This window comes from Cyanistes caeruleus, chromosome 2 (assembly GCF_971803275.1).
Source record: "Cyanistes caeruleus chromosome 2, bCyaCae1.hap1.1, whole genome shotgun sequence".
Taxonomy (NCBI): domain Eukaryota; kingdom Metazoa; phylum Chordata; class Aves; order Passeriformes; family Paridae; genus Cyanistes; species Cyanistes caeruleus.
Window position 1 is genome coordinate 96,885,601 of NC_141702.1, and position 10,031 is coordinate 96,895,631.

Sequence of the window (10,031 nt, forward strand, 5' to 3'; positions counted from 1 at the left end):
AAGGCAAAGTCTGTGGTATTATTAAAAATCAGGAGGCACACCAAGAAGCGGGGGGCTTTCCCCTTCTAGGAAAAAAAAATTAAAAATAATAAAATAAAAGAGCTTTCTAGTTCTGTAATGGAAATTATGATACTACAGAAAACATGTTGAGGATCAACTTCCTTACACTGGGAAAATCCCCTGGAATAATGTAGTCAACTGGCAGAGACAAAAATAAGCATTTTCATGGCAGTCAGAGTTTGAAGGAGTGGGAGCAACTCCAGATTTTACTGAAGATTTCCTGTGTGATATCTTCTGAACTTTGTAGATCAAGAGACTTTAGGATTTTCATCTTTACTGTGACTGCATTGGAAAGCAGGACCTCTCTGCTGTGTGACTGTCCCCATCGCTTTACTTGAAAATATAAAATTTATGTACATACCTGCTACTTCAAATCTTCCTTTTCTGAATATTGTTGGATTTGTCCAAGGTCCAAAATCAAGTATAAGCTTCTTCTTGACTTTTTTTTTTTTTCATTTCTGGTTAACATCTGATAATAAAGAAGTCAGAAAATCCATGAGTGGGCAAATGACTGTCCCAATATGGTATTTGTTAAAGAAGCAACCATAGATTGTGGTGTTATCTTGATCCACTAAGTCAGGATTAGTTATTTGGATTAAAGTAGCCATAAAAATCAGCTTTAGCTGTAGCTATTAAAAAAAAAAAAAGATTAATTTTTTTGACATGAGGTAACATATACAGTTACTAAATTTGTCAGAACTGTAATATTATCAAAGGCCTTCATTTTAGGAAAAATATGCTACTTATACACAAAATAATTTACCTGCTTGATCAGACACTGGAAAAGTTAAACAACAACATGGGAAAATTAAATCTTGTCGATTTTAGAAAAATCTTGTAGAAGATTTTAATCTTCTACAAATCTTTCAATCTTGTAGAATATTGTAGAATCCACATACAGAAGTTGTGGGTTAGCTATCAAGCACTTTTTTTGAAGGCTTTGGTAAAAGAAACATTCCAAATCTTATAGAAAATAAGCTCCTTTCAGTTCATGCAATTCAGCAGAACATATCCCCAAGGAGCTCCTGTCCTGTGGCCTATAAATCAGACAGAATTTCTCCAAACTGACTAGGTACAAGTCACTTCTTCATCACTTCCCAGAGGAGAATATCTCAACCTTCTTCACTCACTCCTTGCCAAGCTCTAAAGCCAGCTGTCATACATGCTATCATACCACTTGCACTGTCTCAGGAAGAAAACTCTTCATTCATACAACATACCAAGTAAAACACTGGGAAAAGACATCCCTGATTTCTCACAGCTCATGTTGACTTTTCTTCATGTTACACTCACAGCTTAGCTCTAAGGAATTTCTCTATCACTCAGACTAGATACAGCCAACAGAGTGAATCCAGCTGAAATTCCTGTTCAAATTAACTCTTTCAAGCCAGATGCAAGCACCAGGGAGAGTATTCTCTTAGGCCTCTCTCATCCTTGCCCATAAACAACAAGAGAATGTCCTAAATTCCTCCAGTTTGAATTCCATGCTCTCTAAAGCAGGTAGACCACAGCATATAAAATTAATCCAGCTGTTCTGATACTGGAGTGATCACATTCTGATCTGCCAATAGGTGTCCAGTGTCAACTTGAGGAGGCCAAGAAATGAAGAAGCACTTATTTGGTACTTCATTAACTCTGATTTTTGCAGGAATAATCATTGGTCCTGAGGAGGCTGATAAATGCCCGGCATGTACCTTCATCTCTGCATTTCCTGATACTGCTCACATTACTTTGATGCAAGACTCAAACTGTAGAGGTCTTACCTCAGTTGTTGTCCACATCCCAGAAAGGCACAAAGCCCAATTTCTGAAACTTTGTGCTTTGATAATATGATATTCACTGTAGAAAGGATTCAGTACTTCCTGCAGCTCCCAGGCTTTCAGCAAGGGCAGGATATGTTTGTGTATGTCCTTTTGGATGCACATGGAAATACAATTCTGTGGTAATAACCACAGCATATCAAAGTAGACTACTGCTCTCTCACAGTCCTTTTTTTAATTTGGATTTGGGGGAAAACACCTCAGTGTCTCAGCAGGAAACTGTGTATTTAGACTCAAGTAGAGTTCCTTTGTAAAATTTCATAGAGGCTATTTTGTGTCCTGAAGCATGATTAAAGCCTTTAAACATGATTTAAGCCTCTTCTACAATCGGTTAAAATATGTCTTTATTCATATGAATCTTCCAAATTTTGAAAACCTACCTCATAAAGCTTTTTATTTGTTTTCATAACTTTGTATCACTCGAATTTCAGATGAACCATGGGCATGTAAATAAATATTATGTCCTTGGTGACCCTCTCACAGGCTTCATCGCATATTTACATGCAAAACACAAAGTTGGCCCTGTATATTTCTGAAACATTTTGTTGAAACAGTGAAGGTCTTTTTTTTGCTTTGACAACACACACAAACAAAACCTGCAGTATGCTGGCGGCCCATGGTGCTATTTTGTTCTTTTGGCTTCAAAGCAGACACCTTTTAAAAGATGAGTTAGTTGGGTCCACAGGAAGAAAAATACCTTTACTAAGAGGTACACCATTCAAGGAAGCCTGAAGCGATATGTTTACTGAGTGGGAAAAAAAATCTAGCTTCACTTGTGAAAATTAGTGAGAGTGGTGCTCTGCTTCATAGAATTTCCCTGTTTACAGTGATCTTTTCATGCAGTGGCCACAGCACAAGGCTTAAAAGGTGTAGATACAAAATTATTTGATTTTAGCATGCTGCCTATCACACACTTATTTTTTCTGTCAAACTTGATTCACAGCCAACCAGAGGTACCACATGAGATCAGGTGAGGAAAGAAGGCTCCAGGAATTCCCCCCTTTTTCTTTCCATAGGGTACATCATAGGGAATGCCACTCTTTCTTTTCAACAGATTACACCAAACTTGGGCGTTATTACAGCTCCACCATTGAACATATGCTTCATTTCCTGTGCATCCACAACATACCAGGGTCTAACAAGGCTGAGCAGTACAGCCTGAAGGATTTTCTCACATACCAAGACAAAAAAGAACCCTGTAAGTTGTCCAACAGATGTCTGCTGTTAAGATATGTTTTTAATCACAGAAGGACAAATCTAATAAACTGAGAATTTTTATTATGCATTTCAAGTTGTTGTCTCTGGTGCCTACAATGGCACTGCATATCAGTTGGGTTTTTACCTCACAACAGTGATGTAGAAAAGACAAAAAGAGTGTACCCAGAAGTCACTGATATTCCCCTCATTAGTATTTAGTTGGTTTACAAACAGGATAAACTAAAATTCATGTGAGAGAGCATATATATGCCATATTGGATTAATAAATTAATTTCCTAGACTTCTGAATCCCCTTAACTTTCATTGATGTGCCTCTCTAACAAGTTTAAACTTTTTTTTTTTATTATAAGCTGACCTGCAAAAAATGAATGCATGCTTGGGTTTTACACTACTCTGTCCAGCTTATTTGCCAAAATAAAAGTAAATCATAGTAGAAAAAGAATATGTGCTTGAAGCAACTTGTTCATAGCCTTATTGATTGAACCTGACACCTCAGAGAAGGCAGCATGCGAAGAACTAAAACATGGCTTTTAGACATAAATATAAAATTGTATTCTACATCATAATCTGTCAGCCACATCAATAAGTCAGTACAAAAGTGTGTCATTGGGAAAGAAATTGCAGCATCATGCATTATGAGAGCAGTATAAGACTATGAAGGGACAAAAGTGTATCATTAGGGAAAGAAACTGCCATGCATCATCAGACCAACAAAATGAAGGTATACTCAGGTTTTACTCTGTAACTCAAAAGGAATGTTTTCTTAATGAGGTGGTCTTTGTGCTTTTAAAACTCAAGAATGATTTCTATTACTCTTAACTCAGTTTTCTTCTCATTTTCATTTAAAAATAAACATTTTCTAAGCAAAAAATACCTGAGTGTTTCCAAACACAAACTTGGTCATACTTCATGCACACCAGCTCTTGTCACAGACACTGGAAAGGACAAATTATATCTGCCAATCTGCAAACTGGAAGAGAAGCTTTTAAAGGTAGCATGAAGACAGCACTGGCACTAGTGTGATACCAAAGGATATGCAGAGTGGTTTTCTCACATTTTTAATCATAAATTAGAACTGTGAGAGGGTGGCACTGTTAGCAAATGGATTCTTCCTGTTAAACTTTATTTTTAAATGTTTTAGGCTCTACACAAACCCTAAGCAGAAGACCAAAAGCAAACAGCAGAGGTAAGTGCTACTGACCACAGAAGCCCCACAGAAGCAAAATATCTACAGGTTTTAAAAACTGTCTTATAAACAGTCTTGCATTTGGGTCACACAGAGAATATTTCAGGGACTGCAATTCTAGTGCAGTTTAATACACTTTTTTTACATTTAATAAAAAAATAAGTTGTGAAAAGAAAACATTATATGTTCATCATTTGGAAGTTAGGTCTATATGCTGAATGATGGCTTTCCGTGGCCATTGCCTTCTTATGGCCAAAAGGAATTCTATCCCACTGCTTCTTCATTTTTTATGAAGAAATTGATGAAATATTAATTAATTAATTAATATTAATATTCTCATTGATGAAATATTAAAGAGCCCATAATGGTAGTAGAGCATAATAAGAATTAAATTTTGCAATGTGTGGGTACTCCAAGTCTGGTAATTTACTACAAATGCTCTACAAAATGACAGGAATTTCCATTAAACAGACTTGATGATGCTACTGGAATTTTCACAAGCTTCAAACCTTTCACAGATTACCACGACACTTTGTAAACCCAAAAAAAGGTTAAACTGTCCACTGCATGCTATAGTCTCCCTTATATTTCTGTATTTGTGAGGCTTAACTGAATATTTTGCTTCCACCCTGGACCAACTGAACAGTTCTACACTTCCACTCAAAACAAAAAACAAAACAAAACAAAACAAAACAAAACAAAAACAAAAACAAACAAACAAAAAAACCCAGCAGGTTTATTCTGCATTTCAGTTCCCTGGTCGTGCATTGACACTCGTTGATGCTGCAGGGGGAGTGGAGGAAAGATGATTGCTTCAATTCAAACCATGTGACAGTCTCTAGCTGCACTGGTGCCTCTTGTTCTGTTCAACAGCCTGATTTCAGAGGACTGTTTGAAGAAGTAATGCAATCCATTTGCTGAACTTCTAAATAACGAGAGCTGACAGCCCTGTGCTGCAATAGCTGTACATAACACTGGTGATGAAGCTTTACTCACAGCACTGTTATCATAGGGGAGGGGGCAGTGAATCTTGTTTTTCAGCAGTTCCATGCTGTTGAATTCATTGTTTTTCTTCCCTTGTATGTGTTCCTTTCTCAGGAAAGTGTGAGCAGCCTGCCAAAGCAGCATCAGAACGTGGATAGCACGAGGGCAGACCAACACTGCTGGCAAAGCCATGACAGCCAGGTGTGGCACCTTGAGAGCCACCAGAGCTGTTTCAGCAGGTGATGTGGAAGGAGGACACCCATGTCTCCTCAGCACCCAGATTACAGAGCACTGCCTGTCTACCTGCTTGTACTTTTCTTTCCCATGTTTAAGTTCTCACACTAAAATCAAGGGAGCAGATTTAAATTTGAGCAGGAACATGAAACAGAGTTAAAAGAAGGTAAGGACTTGCACCTTGAGAACACATGCAGGAACACTGCCCAACAGCTGGGCAGAGCCTGAGTTTTTTCAAGATCAACCAGGCACTAAGCCAGGTAAGAGCAGACCTGATCCCAGTGTGCAGCAGTGTGAGAGCAGACCAAAGAGACCAGGAGAACGTGTACAGCTCATCTTGTGAGCCAAGAAAAAGCACAAAAGACAAAGATTTCTCTCCCTCTCAAGTGGTGACAGAGTTTGGGGGACCTCTCTGGCGCCTTAATATTGTGTGTTTATTTTCTTCTGTTAAAGGACTTTATTTTGAAAAAGATCAATTTCCTATCTTGGCAATGTGCTACTTTACAGGCTACGCTCATCCAAAAGAGCTTTTGCTCAAGCAATAGTATTATATGAAAAATCACAAGTGTTGCTGTGAAATAATAGTCTGATAAGGAATGGTGAATTAATTCTAATGAGAAACTAGAAATTTCTCATTATATTATTTATAGGATTATATAGTAGTGTGTTCTACCTTTGACATTTGCAATCTATCATTTATAAGACTCTGCAAAATACAGAAATGGACTGTCCCATTGTTTACAATTTAGTTTTCCTGTTCCATTGAACTGCCATATTCTGCTGTTTCTACGCAGTGCTTTAAGATTATGTTAAGACACATTTATCTGGAAAAAACTTTTTGTTCCAAATAATTTAGATAAACTGCAATAACACCAGCAATCCCTAAATGTTTCCAGAGGATGTGTTGAATACTTCTCACTGTTCAATAAACAAGGTCACATGTCTGGTTCATGGCTTTTACCAGCTGCCATCTGCCCACCACAACAGCTCTTCTGGCACATCACCACTTTCTAGTCACACAGACTAAATCAGTGCTTGTTGGCCGTTCTTACCATCTTTCCCCTCACCCTCTATGTGACAACATGCCTCACATTTGTGGCTCAAACTGTGCATGTGCCAGCCAGCCCTGCTGTCCATGCAGCAGAAAGCTCCTTTGTGATCAAAAGGCAGATCTGCAGGGGGCTGCAGATGACAGAGTGGAGGTTAGGCACCAGTGACACATTCTACAGACATAGGTACTCCCAGGATTCATGCAAAAACAGCCTTGTTCAAACCCATAGACAAAGGTATAGCAAAGGTATTTTCCTTCTAAAAGCCTACTTGCTTTGAAATTGTTTTGATAGGAGCAAGGACCTCAACAAGGCACATAAATACCTGTAGGGAGGACACAAAGGAGGTGGAGCCAGGGTGCTTCCAGTGGTGCCCAGTTAAGATGAAGAGGCCACAGGCACAAACCGAAACACAAGAGGTTCTCTCTGAACAACAGCGAACACTTTTGTACTGTGGGAGTGACCAAGTACTGGCACAGGTTGCCAAGAGAGGTTGTGGAGCCTCCCTCACTGGAGATTCTTGGAAGCCTTCTGGACATGGTCCCGGGCAACTGGCTCTGCTTGGGTAGGGAAGCTGGACCGGATGACCTCCACAGGTCCCTTCCTCAATGCTCCTGTGAATCTGCAATGAGAATTTGAAGGAAATTTTAAGACTACTCTTAAATCCACTCAAGACACATACAAACTTTACAAGGAATTTGTGTACAATCTTCTTGCCCATTGATTGCCTCCCTAAGCCAGGAGTAGGTCAAAGTAGCTTACTACATCCCAAAATAAGTTATTCTTTCACAAGAGCGCACAAGAAGAGGTAGAAACAACTCCCTGTTTAGGCTCTTGAGGCTTAGTTCAAGTGCTCAGTTCCGGAAAGATGTTGCAGACAGACATTAATTATTTCTCCCTGCTCTCAAGTGAGCACACAGAGGTTATACACACCAAGACTTTGCTTTCATCATGGAGCAAAGTTTTGTGTTTTACCATGGACTCTACACTTCAGCTCCAGCACATTTGCTGCTAGAAAAATCTCAAGGAGGAGGCATCGTATGGGGCTTACCTAGCTGGAAATACAAATTACAATTATGTTGTCTCTGACAAGATTCAGTGGAGATAGCCAAGATGCAGTGACCAATAATTATTTCTGGGATGTTTTTTAAGTAGTGCAGAGAAAATTTACATTTTGTTGTAGGATGGCTAGGTAACAGGACAGTAAAAGCTGCTGTGAAAATAAGCTGAAAATTAACCTTTTGCCAAGCCCCAGCTACAATATCCTCGTAAATTAGTATCCTCACCTTTGAGACTTTGCTGGCCTTCTGTGACTTGCTGAGCAAGAGAGATCAGACACCCACCTCTTCTCTTGTGTCATGTGCTATATGAGAAACAAGTCTGGGATTACTGATGCTCACTGGCTCCCCATCAGGGATTCTCCTGTAGAAAGACCCAGGTATGCTCTGGTTACTTCCACTTTCTGCAAGAATTCTCACCTTACCTAGATATACTAATGAAATTCTTGTTTTTAAAACTGCTGCCTTGAACAACATAGAATTTACAGAGTTTTAAAAATAGATCACACACTATGACTCTAAATCTTACTGTAACTCAGACTAAGGGAGCTTCATTACCTCTGGAGTAACTACTGATTGACAATGGTGTAAGAGGAAAGGCTAGTTTCTAGCTATAATTTGAAAATATCTCTCTTGTTAGGAAACATGAGAAAGCTAATATCAAAAATAGAAATTTTTAATCCATATTAGTCCCATGAAAAGATTTGCACACATTTGTCCCACTAACACTTTGATGGAGCAATTCAGACATTGCAACAGTAATGTTTTTTGACCTTTTAATCAATTCCATTTTGCGACTACTCCATCTGAGAACCACAAACGGTACTTACAGGACTCATTCTCTGGAGTCAATGGAAACTTTCTGTCAAATAACCATCTGCAGAGAGAGACAAAACACATAATGACAGGATAAGTTTGTGGAGAATCTGAATGAATTGAAAAAATAAATCTGGACCTGAAAGCAGATGAATTAGAACAAAGGGACCCAAGTAAAATGTAAGGCAGCAATTAGGGCTAGAAAATTAAAAATACTGAGGAATTTAATCGAACAGGACAGTCTAATCAATGAAAAGCATGCCACTTGGTCTTTGGGTAATTACATCCCTCCCCTTTTTTGGTTGGCTGGGTTTGTTTGGGTTTTTTTTGTGGTGGTAGTAACAGCCCATATTTAAAATAATTGCATTCCTATAGAACTCAGAAGTCTAGGACTACCATAATTTTCATATTTGTCACATGGGACTTCATTCTCATTCCCCTGGAGTCAACAGCAGCTGAGAGTCATTTCAATGGAAGCAGGGAAAAGTGGACTTCTAGAAAAAAGAGCACCATGCTTTTCTGTTTTACTGCCTTTACTGCCTAGAAGAAAGAATTGTCTGATGACACAGACACCTGAGCAGTTCTCCTCAGTAGTGTGTACTCAGACACTCAGCATACACAGCTCCTGTGCACCACACTCTGCTGGGATGGCCACTTGCCCAAAAGTGGTGAGGAGACAAAAGCTAATTATAAATCTTATAGACAAATTGGACAGAAACATTTAAATCCAATCAATAAACACATCAGTGGCTGCTATTTGCCTGTTCTTTATCTCTAATGCATTTATCCAGAGAGATTAATTCAATCCCTTAGGAATGCTCCTGACCTCAACATCTGCGCCAGCATTTAAAGGTGTGATTTTTAACAAGTTATTTAGTATATATATATATATATAACTATTTAGTATATCTATAGTACAATCTAACCAAAACTTAAATGCAAAAATGATAATTTTATTTTTGTTTATATGCATAGTTGCCAGCACTATAACCATTAGGGGAAGACACATATATGTTTGGTAAATACATCTTACACTCTTCTTTGTTTTCTCATGCGCTAATAAATCAGGCTAGTTCAAGCACTTCTGTAGTGCCACAACCACTCAAGGAGGAGCTAGGCCAGTAGGAGCAGTATTTTATGCAGCCTTTAGGATTTCAGATCAAGTAGTTAAAGTTGTAATTGTTATAAACACCAGTACACACACACTCCTGAGTGCACTGGGCCAGCCTTGCTGTACAACATCCAGGTCTCCATACCTATCAACAAGCACTCCAACAGACAATCAAGTACTAATAACAGGGATACTGTTTGGACTTACCATATTTTCCTGGCTAGCAGGCTAATGCCATTTTCCTGATTGAAGATTATACAGATTTAATTAAAGCTACCATGTTGTAATAATGGATTTATTTAATAGAAAACTTCTTTGGAAAAGGACAGTCAGTCTAAATACCAGTCTGTCTGGGACCTTCATAAAGTTCTTTCATACTTAATACTTGTAGCCAAAACAACAATCAAGCCTTTGTTAATAATGTCCCTGTAACAGAAGAATAGCAGTGAAACTGTAGAAGTTCACTCTTTAGTTCTATATCCTATTATTGATTCC

General features: G+C 38.5%; 1 long non-coding RNA gene across 1 annotated transcript; it reads right to left on the reverse strand.

Moving 5' to 3' along the window:
• Window positions 1–421: 421 nt before the first annotated feature.
• Window positions 422–8,486, reverse strand: LOC147655028 (uncharacterized). Its single transcript, XR_015282563.1, has 4 exons — window positions 8,440–8,486; window positions 7,838–7,973; window positions 6,877–7,173; window positions 422–529 (listed from the first exon to the last, which is right to left on the reverse strand). It is a non-coding gene; the product is annotated as an uncharacterized LOC147655028 (long non-coding RNA).
• Between the last annotated feature and the right edge of the window lie 1,545 nt (window positions 8,487–10,031).